We start from the raw sequence: 13,781 nt of genomic DNA on the forward strand, positions 1-13,781 counted from the left end.
GGGGGGGGGGGGGGGGGGGGGGGGAGTTACATATCTCTCCTTTATTTCCACAAGCTCTTTCGTTCTCACATTCTTGTATGCACAGAATTGGAAGGATCACTATTCCGCGTTGCAATTGTTGTACATCAGGCGCCCATTTGAAGTTGCGGACGAGGTTGAAGTCGAAGGAAAGGAGGTAAACAAATATTTTTCTTAACTTTGTATTGTGGATATACTTATCATTATATTGTCTAACATGAATTTGGTTTTGTGGTGTTGCAATTAGTTGCGTGTGGAGAAAATAAATCTGTTATCCACAAATTTCAGGGGACAAGACGGCAAGAAGTATACAGTCAGCAATGCCGATATATCCGAGAAGCTTGTGGCTAATATTAGCCGCAGTGAACTCCCAGCTTGGTCAACAGCAGATAGCTTAGTTTGAGTTTGTATGAATTTCACTTTTCAGCTATTGCTTCCTTAGTCTATAACTTTTGTTATTTATCATAATCAGTGTGAACTTGCTTTATTTATGATGGATGCTATGTAATGATTTTCAGATGGATGCTATGTAATGATTTTCAGATGAATGCTTTGTATGGTTTTCTTGAGTGTTCTTTTCTTATTTACCCTCTCTACCATAATAGAGTTGTTATCTCAACTTCCAGGTTTTCTCCAAGAGAGTTTGTTAGATTGGGAGAAAATTGTTAACCTTCATTTAAATGGTAATTATATACAAACTTTACAAGAATGATAACCCAACGTGCAGTGAGGTTGGTAAGATACTAACAACTAATCCTCATGCTTCCTCTGCTACTTCCTTGTACCCATTCTCTGTGTGGACAAAATTGGTTTCTGATACTGACAAACTTGCTAGTGTTCTAGTTTTGGTGATAACCATTTTGATTACCTTGCAGCGGACACGGTAGCTTCTCCAATGATCCAAGGCTGAACAGTGCAGCAGGGCATCTTCTTCATTCCTCAACTCTGGTCCCTTACCATGGCTGGTGAGTTTTGCTTCCAATCCTTTTCTCTCTCTGAAACTGAAACCTGGTTCCAGTTTATTTTGCAGTTTACTTAGATAGAGCTTGTGTTTTTGTAACTGCAGTTTACTACTTCCGTAATTTTCTCAAACACAGTTTACCCTAACATAGCCTTCCTGGTTACGGTCAAAGAATCTGAAAGCCTGAGCCAGAGACAAATGATCAAGTTGGATATCTGAGTTCGGAGCTGAACCTGATACTCGGGGCACGTCAATGTGTGAGCTCCTCTTTTAAGATGTCTTTTCCATCCTCTCTTCTCTATAAGCGCTTTCTCTATAGCTTTTGGAAACTGCATTCACATTCAGCTTAAGTTCGGATTCCAGACAGTTCATCAGCAAACAAATCCTCCGCCATAACCAGACAGACACATCAAGACCTCCATAGATGCAACTAAAGGAGCATATAGAACTCTTACATGCTGCTAGCAGCAACTGCAGCAGAAAAGTTGAACATTAGCACTGAACTAATGATAAACCGGAGTTCCTGCAGATATCAAGAAGATAGGTAAGCCTATGTAAGAAAATGGTTAAGACGATGGCTACTGAGATAAGTAATCCATCAGATTACCTTGTGTGGAAGTTTAGTATAACGAAGGATAAAACTGGAAGAATAAAGAATGGAAGCCTCCTGTCAGCTAAAGCACCAAGCTGCATAAGAAGAAAACAAATGAGAAAATTTATAGAGATCCTAACTAGAAAGGAACACGACAATATGACAGATGTTAGGAGGTCTAGTATTTACCAATGAAAGTGGTAAGGAATATTCAATGACCACAACTCAGGAACTAGTGTCTCAAGGGAAAAAGCAAATAGATTACGAGGTATTCTAACCAACCTACACAGCCAACAGAGTGGTTCTAACACAACAACTTAAGGTGCTTTCCAGAAGGAGATCGATTTGGTTTGTCATTGAAAAACGTAAAGCACCAGTATCAGATGGAAACAACAAAGTCCACAGCCAACCGCAAATATACAGAAGCTCAGGCTCAGTACCTAAACTATTCAATATTCATGACCAAGTAAAAAAGTTCAGGACCAATAGGTCCAAGCAGTAACATCGTATCATATCTGAAGATTACAGTGGCACAAATTTGATTACTAGATAAAAGACATGTCAGCAAACCCGTACATAGTTCTGGATACCATGACTGATATTCTGATTTGGACTTCTAACTCCATAAGAGTTCATATATCCAGGCATGTTCAATCAAACAAATCTAATAGTATCATCAAAGCTAATCTGAATTCGATGCAAACTAAATATACATAGACAAAAGGCACCTAGAATTCTACACACAAAAGTCAAAACCCAATTCGATTTCCGCCATGAAATCAAAAATTCTTCATTCGAATTTCGCATAGATTCTCCAAAAACTGATAAATCAAAACATACATGATGATAACACTCAGCAGCTCCAGACATCTCTTTGTTTTTTCCAAGTCAAAGGAGATGCTTCAAATTCGTCTCTTTGTTTTCCGAGAGACGAGAGAAAGAAGACGAAGAATGGGGAAAAGAAAAAGAAAAAATTTATTAAAAATTCATCGACTAATCAGAACGTGTCACGTCAGCGGTTCTTTAGAATTCCAAAAGTTGAAGAAAAAGACTTTCCTAAGAATTGAACCTGTAGCCACTAGGTGGCTAAACCCAACTCAATACCAAATGTGATACAAGATTCTCGATGTATTTCCCATCATTAACGAAAGTATTACGTCGTTTATAGTTACGAAGAGGTCACCGGTTCGAATCTATAGATAGTCATTTTTTCAAAAATCAATACAATAAAAAATGAAAGTGTTCTCTCCGGAGGTTGACACCTCAACTTCAACATTGAAGCATGTGTTGACACGTCACTAAAAAACTCTACTTTATCAAATTATAACATTAATACAGCTCTGCTAAATTTACTCATACGTGGACTAAAGAAAATAGAAGCGAACGTCTGAGTGTTTTTTTCTGTTGTTTTTTCTATTCTTCGATTTGTTCTTCTTCTCCGTCATCGATTTGAGCTCACGACGGAAACTGCCTCCTTCACGTTGACTCGGACTTGGTCTTTGCTATCTTTTTCTCTAATTCTCATTGATGTCTCTGATTCCACTGTTATTGTAAATGGCGCTCCAAATTCATCTCTTGCCTATCGATGTACCTGTTCACATACACGCAAAAATTTGTTATTGAATTTTGGGTTTCTTTCTTGTGGTGCTTGAATTTTGCAATTTGTTTGTTGGATTCATCAAGATTTTGTAGTCTGTTATATTGGGGAATACTTCATGCGCTTGATATTTGTTTGTTTGTCAGATTCGAGATTATGTAGTGTGTTATATTGGGTATTTCATTGAATTAAATCTACGTTCTTCACCTCCGGTTCTTATTGATCTCATTGTTCAACACTACTTGGTTTATATTGTAAGCAATCAATCATTAGATAAGGCTCGGATTATTGAATTGAGTTGTGCTTTTTCAGATGAGCTGTTAGTGAGTCCTGCTTTTAGTGTTGGATTGACCAGGTTGGAAAACCAAATTTTGTAACGATCCTCTTCTCATCGACGATGGTGAAAAGGTAATTGTGTGTAAATTCATCAATTTTGCACTATTTATAGGATTTGAGGATAATGAACTCTATCTTGCCTTTGAATTGCAATTTTCGTAGAAAATTATGTCAATAAGAATGTGATCACAAGCGTAAAGTTTCGACTTTTCGAAAAGAAGTTTTCTCTCAGGCACTTTTTTCGAGAAACACGAAAGAAGAATGAGAGACTCTTTTAACCGGATCTCACCTACTAGAGTTTACTAAAAACGGAAATACATGCTGGTCCATAGCAACAACCGTCAACTCCGACGAAATTTGAACATGCTTCCGACGACCAGAATGTTTTCTGATACCATAACTGACGCTCCATCGCCACTCCTGTCTGAGATGCGAGCCCCTCAACTCTGGTAAACTCTCTCCTCCTTTCTCAAACATCACAATAGTACTGGAACCAGACTAACGCGATCAAGAGTTTCTGTTCTGAAACTGTGTTATTTCGGTTACCACTACATTATTGTGCTTGTCTAGGCTGCTTAGATTGAACACTCTCACCTTGTGTGAAGAACTCTCTTGAAACTTATAGAAACTCTCTGTCCTAAAGGACTGAAACCCTCTCACCTTAGTGTGAAGAACTTTCTCCACTCTCATACTCGACACAATTCGGCAAATGGATGCTCGAATACCCTACCACATGAAAGGTAAAGGCAAAGAAGATGACTTTGCTCCACCCCCACGAAAACGGATAAGAGCCCCGGAGATGGACAACTCAGATCTGATCCAAGAAAACTCATTAACACTCATAGGACGCCTCACAAACCCTTCAGCTCAGAGGCTCTGGTCCTTCATTCCATTCATCTCCAACAAATGGAACCTAAAAGGAAAAGCTATAGGGTCAGATCTGGGAAACGGCTGCTTCCAGTTTAGGTTCGACTATGAAGAAGACTTACAAAAAGTTCTCGATAATAGACCATACCATTTCGACCAATGGATGGTCATCCTCCAACGATGGGAACCAGTTATCTCTGCCTCCTTCCCATCAAAAATACCTTTCTGGATCGATGTACAAGGGCTCCCCAAGCACTACTGGAAACCGGAAATGATCACAAGTATAGCGGGAGAAGTGGGAGAGATCCTAGAGCTTGACATCACACCCTCTCAAGCAAAGGTCAAAGTTTTACTTGAAGGACTTAAGCCAATACTGAAAGAGACGATAGTCGAATTCCCTGATGGAAGCGATATACTCGTATCTCTGGATTACAAAATGCTGAAAAATCACTGCAACCACTGCCTCCGGTTGACACACGAGAGGAAAAACTGTCCTGGCCTTCTGAACACTACTGAAAAACAAGATCAACACCCTATAAAAGGACCTGGTTCAGAAATTGGCACCGGAATACATGGTAGCCAGAGAGCTTCTCAAGGGAGAACCGAATCAGGAACTCACGCTAACAAAAGAAATAGATCCCTATATGAGAATAGCTCACCTCCCAGGAGCTTACACCATAGTCGAGACTCGGGGTACAAGAGACAATCACACTCAAGAGGATATAGGGAAGCCACTCCAAACCCGAGAAGAATTGTAGACAGACAATACTCGCACTCACGAAGCCTCTCCTCCAGAGACCAAAGAGGAGAACCTTTCTACAGAGGATGGAATCACAGGGAGAGTACCCCAACAACTCTTCAATGGAGGGAAAAACCCACTGCAAACACTTCCAATGCTACAGATACCTCTGAAACCTCAAGAACACGACGCCCTCTGTTGGAGAGAAATGTTGAAACTTCCCCCAATGTTGCCCTGGAACATCAAACGAGGACTTTATCACTTCCCACACTAGAAGAAACTATGGGAGAATTAAGAGAGGTGACAGTCCAATACATATCTTGTGTGGATCCTACTGAAAGTGCTGCTCGAAGGAGAAGAGTGATCCAAGGAGAAGATAAGGACTTAATGGCTGAGACGGCTGCAAATATTATTGCAGCTGCGACTGAAAATGTAACAAACCATAGCCAAAGAGGGGATTTTTTAGCAGAGGACAACCTGGTAACCACGCAAGCCCNCGACTCAGCCAGAGACAACTGGGAAGAAGCGGAAGGGCAGACCTACACAAAAAAAGATGGTTAGTAAAAGTCCACTGAGGATCTCAGGAGTGAAATCGCAGAAAAAGAACATGTATACTGCTTCAGGCTCACCCAGAAGAAGATCAAATGTGGAAATAGGATCTACAGTAAGAGGTGAATCTCCTAGAGCAAGTCAACAAGCAGGTCCTTCGGGTAGTAGAGAAACCCAAGGCAATTCAGAAGCAATAGTGACAAGACAAGGAGACTCAAAAATCAAGCTCATACCTGCAGCAAAGAAAAGATTGGTGGATTTTCAGAATCCACCAAAACCTCTTCCTTAAGAATTGTGAGCTGGAACTGCTGTGGGCTGGAGAATCCCATAACAGTTTGCAGGATTCGAGATATCTGTAAAAAGATATCTCCTGACTTTTTATTCCTCATGGAGACAAAAAATAACACTGACCTTGTTCTCCAAAAACTGCAAGGGTTGACTTACCCTTCGAAACTGATTGTGCCACCAAGCTCACCAGGTGCGGGTGGCCTTGCACTGTTTTGGAAGGATTCGATTGAAGTGGAAGTTCTGTCTTCCTGCAAGAATTACATAGACATAAAAGTCAAAGCTAAAGGCAGAACCTTCTATGTAACATTCCTGTATGGTGAACCCATCAGGGCAAACAGAATCCAACTGTGGAATCAGTTACGCACCTTTGGCGAAGGGAGAAGTGACCCATGGATCCTTGCTGGTGACTTTAATGACATTATCAACAACGCAGAGAAGAGAGGAGGACCACCTAGAGCTGAGGGTTCATTTGTGGACCTAAGAACCTTTATCTCAGTATGTGATTTGTATGACCTAAACTATTCTGGGAACTTCTTATCGTGGAGAGGAAGGAGACATACCCATTTGGTCAAATGCAGACTTGATAGAGCTATGGCTAATAGCGCATGGGCAGAGGCGTATCCCTCAGGCAGAAGTGAATACCTCCGCTTTGAAGGGTTGGATCACAGACCAATAGTAGTATCTTTCAACCCTGAAAAGAAAAAAACAAAAAGGCTTGTTCAGATTTGACCGCCGCCTCCGAGAAAATGCAGAAGTCAAAACGTTGGTCGAGATTGCCTGGAACCTAGATCCTGAAGACTCGGTTGATGAAAGAATCAGTAAGTGCAGAAGAGTCATCATCCAATGGAACAAGGAACAACAAATCAACAGTCAAAAGAAAATTGAAAAGCTCAGAACTAACCTTGAAGAGGCTATGAGTAGTGACTGTCTGAACTCAGAACAAATCTCGAAGATAAATCACGAACTTATGCTAGCCTACCAGGCAGAGGAGGAGTTCTGGAGACAAAGAAGTCGACAACTTTGGCTTGCTCTGGGAGACAAAAACACTGGTTATTTCCATGCGGCAACAAAAGGAAGAAAAGCAATCAATAATATAGTTGTACTGGAAGAAGAGGAAGGGAATCCTACTTATGAAGAAGAAGGGATAGTGAAACTTATCTCTGAGTACTATAATAACCTCTTCCAGTCCGAAATGGGAAACAGAAGCCAAGTGGTCAATGATGCTATAACTCCATCCATCACCCCAGAGATGAACGCAAAGTTAATCCTTGAACCTTCATCAAAAGAAATCAAAGCTGCTTGCTATGCGATTCATGCAGATAAAGCCCCAGGGCCGGATGGCTTCTCGGCGAGTTTCTTCCAATCGAACTGGCACACTATGGGAGATGTGATAGTGCAAGAGATCTCAAACTTCTTCTCCACTGGAATGCTACCTGAAAAGATCAACCACACACATGTCAGACTGATTCCAAAGATAACAAGCCCAAAGAAAGTAATGGACTATAGACCGATTGCTTTGTGCTCAGTTTATTACAAAATCATTGCAAAGATCCTCTCGAAGCGTCTCCAACCTTTCCTCCAGCAGGTGATATCTGAAAACCAATCAGCTTTCGTCCCACAAAGAGCTATCAGTGATAATGTTCTTATAACCCACGAAACCCTACATTATCTGAAAACTTTAGAGGCAAAGGAACGTTGCTACATGGCTGTTAAGACAGACATGAGCAAGGCATATGATAGACTCGAATGGGATTTTATAGAACAAGTCATGGTTAAGATGGGTCTTCACCAAAAATGTATAAGATGGATCATGCAGTGTATCACCACAGTATCTTACTCTTACCTCATCAATGGGAATGCCAAAGGACTAGTCAAACCTGAGCGTGGAATTCGACAAGGCGACCCTCTGTCCCCATACATCTTCATTCTCTGTAGCGAAGTCTTGTCCGGTCTATGCTCCAAGGCTCAAAGTGAGGGCACCCTAGAAGGTATCAAAGTGGCAAAGAACTGCCCCCGCGTCAACCACCTCCTATTTGCGGATGATACCATGTTCTTTTGCCGGTCAGATAAGCGGAGCTGTAAGACCCTCCTATCCATCCTGCAATGCTATGAAAAGGCATCAGGTCAGAAAATCAACTTCCAAAAGTCTGCAATCACCTTCTCAAAAAAGACAGCAGAATCTGTAAAGATCAGGGTGAAACAAGATCTTAAAATAAATCACGAAGGAGGTCAAGGTAAATACCTTGGATTACCTGAACTTTTTGGCCGCAAGAAGAGAGATGTGTTCACCTCTATCGTTGATAGAATTAAACAAAGAGTTCTGAGCTGGTCGACCAAGTTCCTCTCCACGGCAGACAAACTCACCCTCCTCAAATCCGTACTGACAGCTATGCCCTCATATGCTATGACATGCTTCAAGCTACCTACCTCCCTGTGCAAAAGAATCCAAGCTGCACTAACTAGATTCTGGTGGGATGGACCTGCAAACAAAAGAAAGATGTCATGGATCTCTTGGAAGAAGATGACAAAATCAGTGAGTGAAGGGGGTTTAGTATTCAGAGATATACAAAAGTTTAATGATGCCTTACTAGCAAAAGTTGGTTGGCGACTGCTCTCCAAGCCGGCTTGTCTGCTCGCGAAAGTTCTCCTGAATAAATACTGCCAAAACTCGCACTTCCTGGATAGCACTGTCCCAAACAACGCATCTCATGGGTGGAGAAGCATCTGCGTAGGAAGAGATCTCCTTAAAACACATATGGGAAAGCTAATTGGTGATGGACAGTCTACCCTCCTCTGGAAGGACCCCTGGCTATCACTAGAAAACCCAGAAACCCCCATGGGACCAGTTAGTGAGCAAGCTCAAATGCAAAAAGTAGCAGACCTACTAATAGAAGGATCACAAGAATGGGACCTGGAGAAGATCGCTGAAACCATTCCAGGCTATGAACACAGAATTACAAGCCTGAGACCAAGCAAACTGGGAGGCAAAGACAAATGGGCGTGGCTACCTTCGAGTTCTGGGATCTACACGGTGAAGTCTGGCTATTATATGGCTCTACACGAGGAACCCAAGGATAGTCCAGAGCCACAGACTACAACTGCCTACGATTGGAAAGCAAAACTATGGAGAATCAAATGCAACCCAAAAATTAAAATCCTCCTATGGAAAGCCCTTCATGATGCTTTACCTGTGGGAGAGAACCTGAAACATCGACAGATCAATACGGAAGCAAAATGTATTCACTGTGGGGAGGAGGAAACGACTCTACACCTCTTTTTCAAATGTCAAGTTGCAAGAGAAATCTGGAACTCTAGTCCCTGCGAGGGTTTGATAAACGTTGATCGACTTTCTACCTTCCAGCAGGGATTTGATGCAGCTAAGAGCCTAAAATGCTTACCTCCGGTGGGGCTTGAAGAAGGAAATCTAACTCCATGGATATTCTGGGCTATTTGGCATAGTCGAAATAAAAGAATATTTGAAGATAAGCAGCTACAGCCCATGGAGATCATTACGCAAGCTACCATTAGAGCAAAAGAGTGGACGCACAATCAGATCAAATCGAATCAGCCAACGAAGGTACAAGAACAGCCAGATCTGAGCACGGAAGATGCGAACACTATAAGATACAACACGGATGCGGCATGGAATACAAGCAAACAAGCAGGACTAGGCTGGATCTCCAAGAACCATCGCGGAATCACTGTGGACCAAGGATCCACACCGGTGTCGAATGTACAATCTCCGCTTGTAGCCGAAGGACTGGCGATGCTGCAAGCTGTATCCTCGGCCTCAACCCTGGGACTCACCCATTTAACCTTTGCTTCTGACTCGANGCTATGAAAAGGCATCAGGTCAGAAAATCAACTTCCAAAAGTCTGCAATCACCTTCTCAAAAAAGACAGCAGAATCTGTAAAGATCAGGGTGAAACAAGATCTTAAAATAAATCACGAAGGAGGTCAAGGTAAATACCTTGGATTACCTGAACTTTTTGGCCGCAAGAAGAGAGATGTGTTCACCTCTATCGTTGATAGAATTAAACAAAGAGTTCTGAGCTGGTCGACCAAGTTCCTCTCCACGGCAGACAAACTCACCCTCCTCAAATCCGTACTGACAGCTATGCCCTCATATGCTATGACATGCTTCAAGCTACCTACCTCCCTGTGCAAAAGAATCCAAGCTGCACTAACTAGATTCTGGTGGGATGGACATGCAAACAAAAGAAAGATGTCATGGATCTCTTGGAAGAAGATGACAAAATCAGTGAGTGAAGGGGGTTTCGGATTCAGAGATATACAAAAGTTTAATGATGCCTTACTAGCAAAAGTTGGTTGGCGACTGCTCTCCAAGCCGGCTTGTCTGCTCGCGAAAGTTCTCCTGAATAAATACTGCCAAAACTCGCACTTCCTGGATAGCACTGTCCCAAACAACGCATCTCATGGGTGGAGAAGCATCTGTGTAGGAAGAGATCTCCTTAAAACACATATGGGAAAGCTAATTGGTGATGGACAGTCTACCCTCCTCTGGAAGGACCCCTGGCTATCACTAGAAAACCCAGAAACCCCCATGGGACCAGTTAGTGAGCAAGCTCAAATGCAAAAAGTAGCAGACCTACTAATAGAAGGATCACAAGAATGGGACCTGGAGAAGATCGCTGAAACCATTCCAGGCTATGAACACAGAATTACAAGCCTGAGACCAAGCAAACTGGGAGGCAACAAATGGGCGTGGCTACCTTCGAGTTCTGGGATCTACACGGTGAAGTCTGGCTATTATATGGCTCTACACGAGGAACCCAAGGATAGTCCAGAGCTACAGACTACAACTGCCTACGATTGGAAAGCAAAACTATGGAGAATCAAATGCAACCCAAAAATTAAAATCCTCCTATGGAAAGCCCTTCATGATGCTTTACCTGTGGGAGAGAACCTGAAACATCGACAGATCAATACGGAAGCAAAATGTATTCACTGTGGGGAGGAGGAAACGACTCTACACCTCTTTTTCAAATGTCAAGTTGCAAGAGAAATCTGGAACTCTAGTCCCTGCGAGGGTTTGATAAACGTTGATCGACTTTCTACCTTCCAGCAGGGATTTGATGCAGCTAAGAGCCTAAAATGCTTACCTCCGGTGGGGCTTGAAGAAGGAAATCTAACTCCATGGATATTCTGGGCTATTTGGCATAGTCGAAATAAAAGAATATTTGAAGATAAGCAGCTACAGCCCATGGAGATCATTACGCAAGCTACCATTAGAGCAAAAGAGTGGACGCACAATCAGATCAAATCGAATCAGCCAACGAAGGTACAAGAACAGCCAGATCTGACCACGGAAGATGCGAACACTATAAGATACAACACGGATGCGGCATGGAATACAAGCAAACAAGCAGGACTAGGCTGGATCTCCAAGAACCATCGCGGAATCACTGTGGACCAAGGATCCACACCGGTGTCGAATGTACAATCTCCGCTTGTAGCCGAAGGACTGGCGATGCTGCAAGCTGTATCCTCGGCCTCAACCCTGGGACTCACCCATTTAACCTTTGCTTCTGACTCGATGAACCTGGTCAAAGCCATTAATTCGGAGAACCAACCAAAGGAACTCCACGGGATTCTCTGCGATATCCTGAAGATCTCCCAAATGTTCTCTCATGTTTCGTTTCGTTTCACCCCTCGTTTAAACAATGTCGAAGCCGATTGCTTGGCAAAAAACGCTTTAGCTTCCTATGTAATGGGCCTAGCCCACTAATTAGCTAATGAATCAATTGGTTGCACAAAAAAAAANCATTAGAGCAAAAGAGTGGACGCACAATCAGATCAAATCGAATCAGCCAACGAAGGTACAAGAACAGCCAGATCTGAGCACGGAAGATGCGAACACTATAAGATACAACACGGATGCGGCATGGAATACAAGCAAACAAGCAGGACTAGGCTGGATCTCCAAGAACCATCGCGGAATCACTGTGGACCAAGGATCCACACCGGTGTCGAATGTACAATCTCCGCTTGTAGCCGAAGGACTGGCGATGCTGCAAGCTGTATCCTCGGCCTCAACCCTGGGACTCACCCATTTAACCTTTGCTTCTGACTCGATGAACCTGGTCAAAGCCATTAATTCGGAGAACCAACCAAAGGAACTCCACGGGATTCTCTGCGATATCCTGAAGATCTCCCAAATGTTCTCTCATGTTTCGTTTCGTTTCACCCCTCGTTTAAACAATGTCGAAGCCGATTGCTTGGCAAAAAACGCTTTAGCTTCCTATGTAATGGGCCTAGCCCACTAATTAGCTAATGAATCAATTGGTTGCACAAAAAAAAAAAGAATGTGATCACAAGCTTATCTGAGAATGTTTCTGCTATTTTCTGGGAGCAATTTGTCTGTTTCTATGTAGTTCTGATACTGATTCTCTGTGCTTGTTTGGGATTTTTTTTTTCCGGTATATGAAAGAGCATCTGGTTAGAGGAAGGGAGTGGGAAGAGGTGTATCATGTTATCTACGATGAATGGCTTCTCAATCGCATGGGAGATATTCCTCACTTTTGGGAATGGATTTCAATTCCTGAATCTAGGTATTTTTTTATATTATATGTGCAATAGCTCGTTGGGATAGTGTTTATGGAAAATTGTTGCCCTGTGTTATGAAGGTTTGAAAAGGTAACATAGCTTCTCTATGTATGTTGGTTCGAGATTCGTGGCAGAACGAATAGTAAAAAGTTGATGCTTGGATTAACATATATAGCTTCAAGAACTTGATCATAAGTTTGTCAAGTGACTGATAAGCCTCTAGGTAATATAAATCATTCACTTTGTTTGCATCTTTTACTGAATTAGTGAATCATGTGGTTGTTGTTGTTTTTATTTTTTTGAAACTGAATTTCAGGAGCGTTGGACAAGAAGGCAGTAGGAAAGGAAGGAGAGACTAGAGATGTCATGGGACATGTGAGGTTGAATAGAGAACAAGGTTATTATACCAGAGGATGACTATAATAAGAGTCTGCATTCTCATGCATGAAATTTTATTAATATCAGATTTGTGTGTCAGAGGAAGATTGAAAAAGATGTTCACCGCGGAGTATAGGTATGGCTGGAAGAATTTTCAGTCAAAGCTGAAAAGAGAAGACGCAGGGAAAGAATGGTATGTATAATAATCATTACTTATCATATAGGAAAGCTAGAAAACTTTTTATTTTCTCGATGTCCTTAACTGTTTGTTTTATCTTTCTGGTGGAATGAGCTTTATGGTTTGTCTTAAGCACTTCAGTTCAATGCGCAGACAGAGGTATAAAAGGGTAAGAGGAGGAGAGAAGAGAGAACGTTGGAGAAAACTGGACATGCGAAAGAAATGGTAAATTCTGTCTCATGCTATAATAACCAGATCCCTAACTTTTTCACAAAATCGTTTGGTACAAAGAGATGTATAGGGAGTATATGACTGAGTTTCATATTCACCCTATCATCTCTCTAATTTGGTTCATACTGTATATCTACTGACTTAACATTGTTTTATTGTATGCAAGCATTATTAGATAGAGAACGTGCTCGAGCTGAGTTCCATGACTGGGAGAATAAAGAGGAAGAAGTATAACTGCGTGTCTTTGTTTTTGCAATTAGTTCCTCTTTTAGATTTTTTTGGTGTATGATGCTTGATATATCTCCTTGATCTACAGTTCCATTTCGATCAAAGCAAGGTGAGGTCAAAGATCAGATTACGTGAAGGTCGACTGAAGCCAATCGACGTCCTCTGCAAGCACTTGGATGGTTCTGATTATTTAGATATCGAGCTTAGTAGACCCAACATAGTTTTCAAGGTATTTATTTAGATTATGTTGA

The 13,781-nt window shown here is 41.9% G+C and overlaps 2 long non-coding RNA genes across 3 annotated transcripts; both read right to left on the minus strand.

Annotated features, from left to right (window-relative positions):
• On the minus strand, window positions 670-2,599 carry LOC104740435. 2 transcript variants are annotated; one of them, XR_760186.2, is made up of 4 exons: window positions 2,412-2,599; window positions 1,761-1,853; window positions 1,587-1,666; window positions 670-1,502 (listed from the first exon to the last, which is right to left on the minus strand). It is a non-coding gene; the product is annotated as an uncharacterized LOC104740435 (long non-coding RNA). The 2 variants fall into 2 exon arrangements; XR_760185.2 differs by having other exon boundaries at window positions 1,761-2,575.
• On the minus strand, window positions 6,107-6,596 carry LOC109128868. The gene is made up of 3 exons (XR_002035151.1): window positions 6,508-6,596; window positions 6,313-6,424; window positions 6,107-6,195 (listed from the first exon to the last, which is right to left on the minus strand). It is a non-coding gene; the product is annotated as an uncharacterized LOC109128868 (long non-coding RNA).

The sequence above is a fragment of the Camelina sativa genome, chromosome 14 (assembly GCF_000633955.1).
Source record: "Camelina sativa cultivar DH55 chromosome 14, Cs, whole genome shotgun sequence".
Classification (NCBI taxonomy): domain Eukaryota; kingdom Viridiplantae; phylum Streptophyta; class Magnoliopsida; order Brassicales; family Brassicaceae; genus Camelina; species Camelina sativa.